Source organism: Schistocerca nitens, chromosome 12 (genome assembly GCF_023898315.1).
Source record: "Schistocerca nitens isolate TAMUIC-IGC-003100 chromosome 12, iqSchNite1.1, whole genome shotgun sequence".
In the NCBI taxonomy this organism is placed as follows: domain Eukaryota; kingdom Metazoa; phylum Arthropoda; class Insecta; order Orthoptera; family Acrididae; genus Schistocerca; species Schistocerca nitens.
The window spans coordinates 109,689,562-109,700,040 of record NC_064625.1 but is presented as its reverse complement, the minus strand read 5'-3'; the positions used below and the strand labels follow the sequence as shown (position 1 = coordinate 109,700,040).

General features: G+C 40.6%; 1 long non-coding RNA gene across 1 annotated transcript; it reads right to left on the bottom strand.

The window, feature by feature from the left end:
* Positions 1 to 899: 899 nt before the first annotated feature.
* Positions 900 to 10,313, bottom strand: LOC126215297 (uncharacterized). Its single transcript, XR_007542117.1, has 3 exons — positions 10,210 to 10,313; positions 1,041 to 1,200; positions 900 to 943 (listed from the first exon to the last, which is right to left on the bottom strand). It is a non-coding gene; the product is annotated as an uncharacterized LOC126215297 (long non-coding RNA).
* Positions 10,314 to 10,479: the final 166 nt, after the last annotated feature.

The following is a 10,479-nucleotide window of genomic DNA, read 5'->3' as shown; positions in this document are numbered from 1 at the left end:
GCATTGTACATCACAACATTCTATATAAGTAAAACACACGTTAATGTTCAAGTAGTTTTAATTGCACACAACATGAAACACAACAAAAGATAATATCACATGTGTTTCAATTTGCCAGTTTGTGTGCACTGGTCTGTTGAGAACAGAAGAAGAATTAACTCCCTCAAACTTATGGAAGACATGATGGTCTAGCAGTAATTGTCCGTCCGAAGCACGATCAAAGTACTCAGTTCATTTTTAACGCTGACTCACGAAGCAAGAGTACCACTGCGGTAGTTTAATGTCCAGACTACGACTACACCAGTTCCAGAAGTACTGACATAAACAGTGTATACTCTCAGCCAACACTTCACTGTAGACTTGGCTTGCAGTCTTGCTTTGAGTCCTGCAAAAGAAGGAGAAGTATAATGTTTTTGTTTCGTCAAAATCAAAATAACATCTCTGTCACAATTAATGAAATAAACTTAATTTCGTTCATCATAATCGAGTCATTGGAAAGCCTCCAACGCTGTCATTCCAAGTTTAAATAATAAAATAAGCACTGTACTTACTCGCAGAATATAATCTCGGCATCCAAAAACAGTGGAGAAATGCAGCGATATTCTTCCGAAATTTATAAATTATTTGTTACATAGCAATAAGAAAAAGCACAGTCAATGTAATGCATTGTAATTTCTCGAGCAGAAGGCATGAGCTTTCTGAAACAAGAATGATACTGTAACAAAAGTCTGCCCAAATTAAGATATAAGAGATATAATGAGATAAGCATTGTATAATATAAGCGTACCATGCACTGTAGCTCTGCAGCCATCCTTGCGCCCCAGAAACAGCAGTAGAACTGCAGCGATGTTCTTCCCAAATCGAGAAATTACTTGTTATTAATGAGGCATGCCACAATCATTCTAATACACTGTAGGTTTTGCGAGAATTCAGCCTCAGACACCTAAAACAGAAGATGTACCGTAACAATACTCTGTCCAAATTAAGATAATTATATATTAAACCAGTAATGAGATAAGAATTGTATATTGTATGCGTACCATTCACTGTAGGCATCCTTAGGCACATTAGTAATGAAGAGTATTCCACGAGTATTCTGTCCAAAACAGGATATTACGTGTTGCACAAGAAATGAGATCAACACTGTATTATGTGGCACTTCCCTCTGCTTCCATTCATGTGAGCAGACACACCAGACTCCTGAAGCAGGAGTAACACTGTAGTCATTTTATGTCCAAATGAAGATATTACTTGATATGCAAATAATGAAATAAACACTGTTATCACGAGAACACCATGCACTGCAAGTTGAGCGACCAAACAACTCACAATCCTCAAGCTGGAGGAGTACAGCAGTCATTTTCTGTCCAAATGAAGATATACCTTGTTAAACAAGTAATGAGATAAGCATTGTATATTGTAAGCATGTCATGCACTGTAGGTTTGGTTGCACTCAGCAGAGATATTCTTCCCGAATAAGGACATTCCTTGTTACACAAGTAACGTGGTATACCACAATCAGTGAAATACACTATGGATTATGCGAGCACAGAGCCTCAGACACCTGTAAATTTTGCGGGCAGACAACTCAGACTCCGGAAGCTGGAGGAGTACTGCAGCCATATTCTGTCCAAATAACTTTCTTACTTGCTAAACAAATACTGAGATTAGCACTGTATTCTGGAAGACGGCAGAGCACTGTCGATTTGGGTGGCGAGTTTCTCAGACTCCTATAACAGGAGGAGTACTGCAGCCATATTCTGTCCAAATAATTATCTTACTTGCTAAACAACTACTGAGATTAGCACTGTATTCTGTAAGACGGCAGAGCACTGTCGATTTGGGTGGCGAGTTTCTCAGACTCCTATAACAGGAGGAGTACTCCAGCCAATGTCTGTCAAAAGTACGATAACGCCAGACTCGTACACAAAGACACACTGACGGCACACTTTCTCAGATCGGCGGTGGGCTGTGGTGAATCAGCTGCAAATCCCCAACAGCGGACCACAGACACGGAAGGAGCCCGCAAACTAGCAGAGAAACGCCACAGAGGCAGACTGCGGCGGTGCGCCACCGCGACTCGGTCGCAGGCGGGTCGGTATCCCACCACAGCTCCAGATCTCTCTCCAGCTGCAGCTCGAACCCTCTGTCCGACTGGAGACCAGACTCGGCCTGCAGCTGTCGTCGCTGCTCCTCCTCCTGCTCCTGCTGCTGCTGGCCAGGTTCCTCTGCCGCCTGCTGCTGCTGTTCTGTCTGCAGAGGCTGCTGCAGCTCGTCCTCGAGCTGTTTCTCCTCTTTCTCGTCCTTTTCTAGCTTGATTAGCAGTTTCTGATACAGCTCCTCCTCCATCTGCTCTTATATCTCGCCCACCACCTCAGAATAATCACCCTGGCCTCGCCTCTGCAGGAGCTGACACTCCTCTTTCTCCAGCTGCTTATCCTGATCCAGCTTATGTTCCAGCTGGGGACGCATTCCGGAGCAGTCCGCTCCACAATAGCGCATCAGTGTCTCTGTAGCTGCGTCCAGTTTCTCCAGCAGTGCGTCCACACGCATGCACTGACTGTTCGCAGTTTCCAGCTGCAGCTGTTGGAGTCTCATCGCGTTAATGACCCCTTCATCAGCTCTGCCTTCCAAACGAAGGCATCCACAGAGCGCAACCTCTCGCAAGACTCCTGCCATAGTACTCTCCGCTTCGCTAAAATGCAGACCTCGATAGCAATGTCGCTGCGAAACAGTTGAAAGGACGCGACGTAAGTGCATAAACCTAACAACGGAACCAATGAGTAAGAGACTCGTCCCATTGCTGTTCACGCTGCCGCAACACAGAGTTGTTCTTTGTCCCGTTTGTCAAAAAACATCATCGCAGTTAAGTTAGGGTAATCATACCGGTATTATTTTTAAAAATATTGTAATCGAATACGCAGCACAAAACATATTGGTGTCACGAGTATACCATTTTCCTTTTCTCTGCAGTATACTAAATGTAGATTAAACTGAAGCGGAAATGAACATAAATTTCATTAGTGTTAAGCGTACAGAAAGATAGCAATCGTGACCTGTTCAAGGAAACGTCGGTACCGACGATATGGATGATCGAAATTAAGTATTGACAGAAACGCACGAAAATGCAAACAGAAAGCATAATACCGGCTGTAAATGGTCGCCATTATTTCCTACCATCTGAAATTGCACCATTTGTATTTCAGAGGTAGCACACGATTTTACATTAACGAAAATCTTGAATGTTACCTCTTTCGGAATACAGTTACACTGTTTCAGAGAGTTAGTTATAATTGCTGTTGAAGTAGAAACTATTTTAACTCCGTCTAGTGGATAAAAGGAAGGCCGACGACCCCTATTAAGACAGTTTTCTGAACTGCTGCGATTCTGATAGTAAATCCCGGTGCTTCGATAAGTGTTAACTATAACAGGAATACTTTCTTTTATTTTTCTACATGCACCGTTCTCCTTGTTTCACAGATCCACGAAGTCCACGCTCTACGATATTATTTAACGATCATAATTGTCCATGGTCACATGCATCACTCTTTGGCTTCTTAATCCTTCTAAGGTACATTGAGAATCATAAGTGGTGACGAGACGTGGGTCTACAGTTGTGATTTGAGACGAAGGTTCAATCTTCACAATGAGTTGGGAAAGGTTCACCAAGACCAAAGCACGCTCGCCAGGTCAGGTCAAATGTCAAAGCCATGGTGATAGTTTTCTTTGAGTTTGAAGCGTTAGTTCATCATGAATTTGTCCAACATGGACTAACTGTTAATCGATGGTACTATTGGGACGTGTTGCGACGCCTGCAAGAAAATGTGAGAACGAAACGGCCTGAAATGTGGCGAGACAATTCATGGTTCTTGCATTACGATAATACACCCCCACATTCATTCCTGTTGGTGTGTTGCACAAAAAAAGAAATCAGTGTGCACCCCATCCTTCACACTTTCCCCTGCGAACATCTATTTATTTCCAAAGTTGAAAATCCCATCGAAAGGATAAAGATTTGCAACGATTGACGAGATAAAGAAAAATCAGCAGACGGCGTTTCGCGCGATCCAGCAGGAGGCGTATCAAGACTGCTTCCACAAATGGAAACGGCGTTGGGAGCCGTGTATCAATTGTGGAGGAGAGTATTTCGAAGGAGACCATGCACAATAAGTAAAAGGTAATAGCAGAAAAATTTTGTGAACAAAGTTACGGAATTTTTTGAACAGACCTCATAGAAACACATCAAATAAATATTTGTAAATGGAAACATGGAGCCTGCTTATATTATCCTTTATTTTCTTCATGTGTAAGAAAGAATGTCATAAACAACTGTATTTTTTCCCTTCAATGGAGCTGACTTTTTTATATAACACAAAGTTATTTAATAAAATTGGTTCATCAATTTATGTTTTTATCTCTAACAAGGATAAGCATCAGCTGTGTTGTGTTATTGTAAACCCTAAATCATATTTAGCTTTCAGATATCTGTCCTCATCGATGGAAGAACACTCAATGGAAACTTCCTGGCAGACTCTGCACTCAATGGGCATTCTGGACTCAATGGAAAGACTATTCAAGCCATTAACGGAACATTTGTAATTTGTCACGAGAACAAAGCAAAATAATACAGGAATAATTACGAAAACACAAAAGCACAAAATTGACTACTATAACTACAGCAACTGGGGAGAAAATATATTGACGGAAAAAAATCGCTACCCAAAAAAATTATTAATGCAGGGTAATGAAATCCTGGGAACACATTTGTCTAGGCAGCATATTTAAGTGATTAATATTGTAAGACCACCGATTAATATACGCACGAGATAAGCCACAGCAAATGTGAATTGCTGTTACATTAATAACTGATGTAACTATCAGAATTTTGAATGGAAGCATCTAAACGTGCATGCATTGTGTTGTACGGGTGCCGCATATCAGTTTGTGGGATGGAGTTCTATGCATGCTGCATTTGGTCGGTCAATACAGACGATGATGCTGGAAATGTCATCGGATGATGTACAATTATGTGATCGAATGGAGACAGATCTAGTGACCAATAAACGAAGGCAAGATGTCGACGCTCTGTAGAGAATGCTGGGTTACAATAGCGATATGTGGCCCAGCGTTATCTTGTCGGAAATCACACCCTTGAAAGCTGTCCGTGAATGGCAGTACAGCAGGTCGACTGACCAGACTAACATACAAATTTTCAGTCAGGGCGTGAGAGATAACCACGAGAGTGCTCCTGCTGACGATCGCACCCCATACCATAACTTTAGATGTAGCTCCAGTGTGTTTAGTATGGCCGGCCGGGGGTGGCCGAGCGGTTCTAGGCGCTACAGTCCGGAACTGCGCGACCGCTACGGCCGCAGGTTCGAATCCTGCCTCGGGCATGGATGTGTGTGATGTCCTTAGGTTAGTTAGGTTTAAGTAGTTCTAAGTTCTAGGGGACTGATGACCTCAGAAATTAAGTCTCATAGTGCTCAGAGCCATTTGAACCATTTTGTTTAGTATGCACAGAGGTTGGTTGCAGACCCTCGCCCGGCATCCTTCTTACCACCACACAGCCTGGCACCGAGGCAGAACCAGCTTTTATCAGAAAACACAACAGACCTCCACCCTGCCCCCCAATGAGTTCTTGCTCAAAAAAATGGTTCAAATGGCTCTGAGCACTGTGGGACTCAACTGCTGAGGTCATTAGTCCCCTAGAACTTAGAACTAGTTAAACCTAACTAACCTAAGGACATCACAAACATCCATGCCCGAGGCAGGATTCGAACCTGCGACCGTAGCGGTCTTGCGGTTCCAGACTGCAGCGCCTTTAACCGCACGGCCACTTCGGCCGGCAGTTCTTGCTCGACACCACTGAAGTCGCTAACGGCAACGGTTTGAAGTCAGTGAAATGCATGCTACAAGGTGTCTGGTACAAAGCTGTCCTTGAAGTTTCTGGCCGTTTCTTGTGTCGACTGTCGTGCCAACATCTGCTCAAATTGCTGCTGCAGATGCAGTACGATGCGCCAGAGCCATACACCGAAAACGGTGGTCTTCCCTCTCAGTAGCGTCACGTGGCCCATCCGGAGCCTGGTCTTCTTGAGACCATACATTCCCATGCCAGCAATCATGTACAGTGTCAGGCATTCAGCAGTATCGCAAAAGAAACCGGCTTCTCTTATCCCTATTACACTATCTCGTTCAAACTACGTGAGGTGTTGATAATGGCGTCTTTGTCGCCTTAAAGGCATTCTTGACTAACATCAACTCATCTTGTCCAGTCTCTGCGGTAACTAACGCTTACGGCATTTACAGCGTGTGCTTAAAGCAAATCTGATTATCAATCTTGCAGTGGCGCTACTAGCGCCACTCTTTTCCAACTGGCTCGAAATTTGAATAGTCATCATCTTACAGATGTAGAAACGCGCCTACCGGCTTTCGATTATGCTGCACAACTTCTTCTCGGAGTTGTGATTTTTTTCCGTCAGTTTAGATAGGTTGTTAGAAGATGACGAAACAGTTCCCCCCCCCCCTCCTCCTCCGCCAACGTCAACATTAAAATTTTTTCCCTGAGAAACTTGACAATATGTAACGTTTCGTCTCATTCCGTGCCACTGACAGCCTGTGTGAACATCGCCATTTGAAATGAATTGTGGAAATTTTTAATGTGACGTGATGTGTTCCGTTGTGTGAAAAGCGAGTCGGCCTTTACTAACAGCTCTTATTGTGCATATGAAAAAAATGAAAAATAGTGGATGAGTGTATTTTTAGCAGTCAACCCTGCGATCACGGTCGGCAAATAACTGTGTTATGCCATTACTGTTGGTGACAGGAAAGAAACTTTTGAGATTCATAAACGACGAATGCGAAACATAATGCTTTCCAAAATTAACATTAAATGACTTTAACACTTTAAGAGAGTCGCTCTTGAGTGTTCCCTAATCAATCCGGAATACATTGACATTGATGTTGAAAGCAGCTTCACCTTGTTGTTATTATAGGTCAATGATAACTGTTGGCACAGTTAATCGTTATTAACTCCTTTTTTGTGAAACAGCAATAAGCTGAACAATTTTAGAAGGAAGACTTTTGCAAATATAATAAAGTAGCAACAATGATTTTCATCTGTCTAACACGGGCACTTATTGTTGGCACACTTCGGCTTGCACACATAAAGATGCACGTGTAAAGATCTAAAATCGCACATTGTCGCAACTTGCGCACGTAGAAATGAAAATTGAAGCCTGTTCTATATAGTTGTGTACTTTTGATTCCCCCACTACTTTTTAATTGTCGTCGCGAAATGGTCCTTCTTGCCAAATGGCATACAGTCTGTTTTTGACTGTGCGAGAGTTGACATCAAGCAAATTTTATTTTGTTGCTGAGATCTGAAATGCAATGGCAGTGACAGAAAAAGTGGCTGTTGCAGTATACTGTGCAAGTTCTGGAACTCTACAAACAACATCCGTGTGACTGTGTCCGTGGATCATAAATCGTGGTACTTATAAAGACAGAAATATGTAGGCAGAAGTAATAAGACACACTGCAAACGAAACGAGGGAAAATGTACCACAAGGTGATGAAAGTGTATATAACATAAGAAAACGTTACAAAAAAATCATTTAACCATTTTCTTTGATAATTTAAATATGTGAAAGTAGCAGATATTTTAAGGTGATATATTCTAGGCACGTGGCCTCTTCCATGTTAAAAGAATTATAGAGGTATGTACTATTTATGCAAATTTAAGTGCTGCTTGTTACAACAGTATTCCGTATCTGTGAATTTATATGCATCAACAGATCTGGTGCACCAAAAAAGCATTGTAATGTTCAGCACCAGTCATCCAAATTTGCACAGTGTAATGCAATACCATATGAGGCAGGTTGTTGCAAATTTAGAATCCTTATTTTAAGTAAGACACCTTAAATACAGTTGTTTCTCTTTTCTATGCATGGGGTTTAACTTTTATCATACAACCTATAATAAGTATATTGCAGTGAGGCAAATGAATTGCCCGGAGCAAGATCCCTAAGGTAACTTGCAACTTTAGACAAGCAGCAATAGCGTCTCGCATTAACGAATATTTTTTCTGAAGGGAAGTCCTATTAGTCTCAATAAATGTTCAAAACTACACCTGCTCATTCAAAAATGGTTTTCGAAGTAAGCTTCGATCCCATTTTCCAACTCGCTAATTAGCATTCTAGACACTGCCAACTCATTTCTCCTCACAATCGACTTTCGAGAGTCGCGGGCCGACATGGTTCAAATGCTAATCATTTCTGCTGAACATACTAATATTCATTTACTGTGAATATGAATGTCATATCTCTAGTCATTCAAGATGTTCTGTTTTTTCTGAACATGAGTGTAGAAAATTTATTCAAAATGGGAGGAAGGGCAGCATTGGTCGTACATTTTTAATCTGTTTAATGCAGATTGATTTAGATTTAAGATTGGATTAGATTCAGTTTTCGTTCCATTGACCCAAAAATTGGATAATTCTCATGAGAATGGAACATGTTGGGAAGTATAACATAAAAAACAGAACATTTGAATATATTACTCACATCCTCGATGATTTGTTTGGAGATTGTCAAGATATGTGAATACATTAAACTGGCACTGCTAATATTTACAGAATTAATACATTATCTGAATGAAATACAGTTATGCACCTTTAATAAATTTATCATACACAAAATACCTTATCTTGGTTATTGTGACCAAGTGCTATCAAAATTGAAATCTAACAAACATTTTTACTTAAGATAGCCTAACAGCCCCTGATAAGATATTCACTTATGGAGTAGGAGGAGTTATTACCAAAACGTCTTTGAAGCTCTGTTTAAACTGTGCTTTATCTGAAACCAGGTCTTCAATGGTTGCTGGCAATTTATCGAAAATGTATTGTTCAGCTGCTGTGTAGCTATCTTTGATTTTATATCCAAGTCATGAAGACCCAGCATAAACAAAATTGTACATGGTACCACGTTGTCTTTACAGATAACAAACAATCATCTGAACAAAATTCATTTGCGCCCTTAGGGAATTAAAGCTACTTTTGAAGCTAATTAAAATCCTACATAAATACTGCTGTGTTTGTATTTACACATCACTAAATAATGACTGCTCAACACAATACTACAATATTTGATTACAAGATTAATATCATACCTGTAAAGGCAATATTATATTTATGGAACTTGTCACTTATCATAATCTTGGCTAACTCTAATCTAAAGATAAAAAACAAAGCCGAACTGTTGAAAAAAAGCTTTCTGCTGTACCTTTGGTGTGTAGTAGTTAGCATCCAAGCACATAACATAAAAATTTTGAACTTGTACTCTTCAGAATGCAAGTATGTTGCAGTGCTTGTAGTGCCTCCAGTTGCCATATATCACAATGAATACTTCTAATAAAATACCGTGAACTGGCTCCGCATCTCACGTACGTCTCCTCGGTCTTATATAGAGCCGGACAGGTGCCTCAAAAGTAATTAAAATTGATTTTACATTCGAAAATGACTTTCGTACTCGGCATATTTCAAATTAATTATTTCTCAGTATCTCTCCTGTTATCTTGCTCTGGACGTCTCCTAACCGTGTCTACGAGATACCCATCTCCGTACCTCACATATGTAGTTCCCATTTTTCTTTGTCAGCGTCACTATGAGCCCTTCGATTAAAAGATGCGCAGTCGTGTTAACTCCTGTAGATATTTGAGAGAAGGACTTTCACCTGGAGCATACTACTGAGCTTATCCCTATGAGTAACTTCACTTGTCTCCATATTCAAGATGGCGTATTTAAAGTGGCGTTTCAAACTCCGGTGTATGTGTGTGTGAAACACCGTTTAATATCGCCTTATAAAAAAATTTTCGTGCAAATCAGCACGAACCAAAGATCGGTTAAATTGTTGTATGGCTGAAGGATGATGGAAGTAGAAAATCCCACAAGAGATACGTTGAGACATAAATATTTTCTGCAAATTTTTCGTTGTACTTTATACGAAAATCTTGAACGTTCTGACGTACGTTTCACACACACTCTTAGCAAGGACGTAGTAAACTCGAAATTTAATTGAAAATTTCACTGTCCATCAAGAAAACAAAAATCATCCATAAAACTATCAAATGAGTTAGCTTCTAAATACTACACTACAAGTAGAGTAATATTACATAAATAGACGACGGTATAAAAACAAAAACGTGTACCTTCAAATTTTAGAAGTGATGCCTCGGTTAGGTAGCGTGCAATTGTTCATTAGCGTTAGAATACTTCATGTCTCAAAAACGAGTCTAACGAACGGAAGGGCTGGAATATGCCATTTTGAATGCTTCTTTCGCTTGAGAAACATCTTATAGATGCAATTTAATGAAAATGCCTTCCTTTTGCTAGCGGGTGTGCACATATGAGAATTTATTCACCAGCATTGTTTCGCACAAATTCTCGCTTCACAAATAACTCATACCTCATGCTACTGA